Genomic DNA, 2,906 nt, shown 5'->3' on the forward strand with positions numbered 1-2,906 from the left:
CCACTTCTCTGAATATAAGTTTCCGTTTTCGCCGAACTCCGTGGTAGGGGAGAAAGAATACCGCCACCAAATTTTCCCACTCAAGTCGTAAACGGCAAAACAAAAAACGGGACAGGGATAGGACTCGGCATCCTTCTCTCTGTAGCCCCAAAGGGGCCATTCCTAAAAAATGGGGGGAAGTCAAGGCATGAGAGGGTCTGGGAGGAGTTTTCCAACCAGAACCCTAAGATTTGGGCCTTTTAACATGCGTGAATGTGGTACAGATAAATGTAAAAATGGAAAAGATAGGCAGTATGTTTGTGAGAAGAAAGATGGATGTGTTGGCATTAAGTAAAAATAAAATTAAGTTTGGGAGTGTAGTTGGGAGGTTCTCAGGAGTGAAGAGATGAGGAGGAAAAGGGGTGACTATACTAGTAAGTGAAGAGATAGGTAAACGTGTGGTGAAGTGGAAGGAGGTTTCTTCAAGGTTAATGTGGATGAAGGTGAAACTGGGAAGGGAGATGGTCTTTGTAAGTACATATGGGCCTGGTAGTGAGAAGAGTGTAGAGGAAAGGGAGGCTTTTTGGATAGATTTAAATGAGTGCATAGAGGGTTTAGGTAGAAATGTCAATGTAGTATTATTGGAAGATCTCAATGCTAGGGTAGGAGACGAACCAATAGACGGAGTGGTTGGCAAGTATAGATTACCAGGAAAAAAATGTAGTGGAGAATTGTTGGTGGAGATAGGTCTAGAAAGAGAACTGATGATAGCAAATACAGTGTTGAAGAAGAAAGTCAAACATAAGTACACATGGGAGAAAGTGGTGGATGGAAGGGCGGTAGATAAGGCTTTAATGGAGTGCATAGTGGTAACCAGGAAAAAATGGAAATAGTTTTGGATGTCGATATTTTAAGGGGAATATCAGATAATTTTTTGGTGGAAAGTAAGTTGAGAGTGGAGGATAGATGGAGAAAGAGGAAAAGGACAGAGGATGGGGAGGTACTTAGAGTAAACTGCTTAAATGAGAAAGAAAATGAGATAGAGTACAAGAAGAAGCAGAGAGAAAAATGGGAGGGAGTGAAAAATAAAATTGAACTAGGAGTGGAGGAGAAATGGGGATGTTTCAAGGAGGGACTCACAAGTTGTGCAAAAATGGTGTGGGGCAAGGAGGACGGGAGGAAATAGAAGGAAGGGTAGTGAGTGGTGGGACGAGGAAGTAAAAAAAGTTGTAGAAGAGAAGAAACGAGCTTTCACAGATTGGTTACAAAGTAGGACGAGAGAATCATGTGAGAAGTACAAAGAAAAGAGAAGTAAAGCAAAAGATAAAGGAGGCAAAAAGGAGAGCAGATGTGAAATAGGGTAAGAGTATGACAGAAAATTTTGAAAGTAATAAAATAAATTGGAAAAAAATTAAGAGAGGAAGAGGAGGCGAATTAAGTAGAGAAGAAAAGGTAAAGTGTGCAGATGGAGAGACGATAAGGGAAGATATGGCAGTAAGAAGAAGATGAACATAGTATTTTAGGGAGTTGCTAAATGTGAAGGAGGATAGGAAGGGAAAGGAAGTTACAGTGGGAAGCGCAAAGAAAATGACATTGATGAATGAGGAAAATGGATGAGAAATAAGAAAAGATGATGTGAAAGCAATTATCAAAATAATGAGAGCAAGTAAGGCACCTGGGTTAGATGGGCATCATACGGAGTGTCTAAAAAAGATTGTATGACGGGGTGATTGTGCCGACAGCACGTTAAAGGGCAGAAACATGGAACATAAGATAGGAAGAGAGGAAGTGTTTAAATGTGTTTGAGATGGAGCGCCTGAGAAGTATGATAGGGGTTACTAGGTTGGATAGAGTGAGAAACGAGGAGGTGAGGAGGAGAGCGGGGGTGGAAAGGGAGTTGGGAGATAGGAATGATGAAAGAGTATTGGGATGGTTTGGACACATGGGAAAAATGAGTGAAGAAAGATTAGTAAAAGAGATGAGGAAGGCAGAGGTGGAAGGAGTGAGGATGAGGGGACGACCAAGGATTTGATGGATGGATGGATGGAATAAAAGGGCCATTGGGGAAAGAGGGGAGTGCCTGTTGAGGAAGGAAGGAGGAGAAGACAGAAGATAGGGGTGAGGGGAGAATAGTTGTGTATGGATGATGTTGTGATGTATGGGGGTGTGTGGTGGATGGGGGGTGAGGAAGTATGTGTGAATGATATTTTGACAGAGTCCGAAGGGATTTCTCTCCATCTTCTCCATTTATGCATGAGGAGACGGAGATAGAGATCGCTGATTAAATAAAGCGGCCTTACTGTGGATGTGCTGTGTCTTCCTACATTGCTTCTGATCCAAAAAAGTGAGCGAGATACAGGGATAACCCGTCATCCAGGAGGAGCCAAGAAAAGAGGGAGAGAGGGGTGGTGAATGGATGCGGTGTATGTGGAGATGAAATGGGAGGTATGGACCTATAGCTTTGACTTTGGCTACCTCCCTTGTAAGGGAAAAAACCTTAGTATGTGTATGTATGTATGTATATATATATATATATATATATATATATATATATATATGCATGTGTTGTTTACGTCGACAGCGTTTTGGTAGTTGTAGATTTTCTTTTGTATATTACCCAGCTTTCTAACGAGGATTCAGCCATTTCGGTGGTGGGCACAAACCAGTTGACCAAAATTATATTTAATTTTTTCAACGTTTCGTCTACAAAGAGACATCATCAGGAAAATCTGGAATATATGAATAACATCCACACAGAAATATAGAACTTTAGTTACAAATACAGATACTTGGACTGCTGGGGACAATACTTACAAAATTAAAAACTAAACAAATTACATATGAGAGCGTGGACCTTTGGCTTATATATCGGATCCCGCCCATAGGTGGTGAAGGGGGAGGGGGTAGAGAGAGGGCCAGAGGGGGCG

The sequence above is a fragment of the Oratosquilla oratoria genome, chromosome 12, assembly GCF_046742065.1.
Source record: "Oratosquilla oratoria isolate Oo_2021 chromosome 12, ASM4674206v1, whole genome shotgun sequence".
Taxonomy (NCBI): Eukaryota; Metazoa; Arthropoda; class Malacostraca; order Stomatopoda; family Squillidae; genus Oratosquilla; species Oratosquilla oratoria.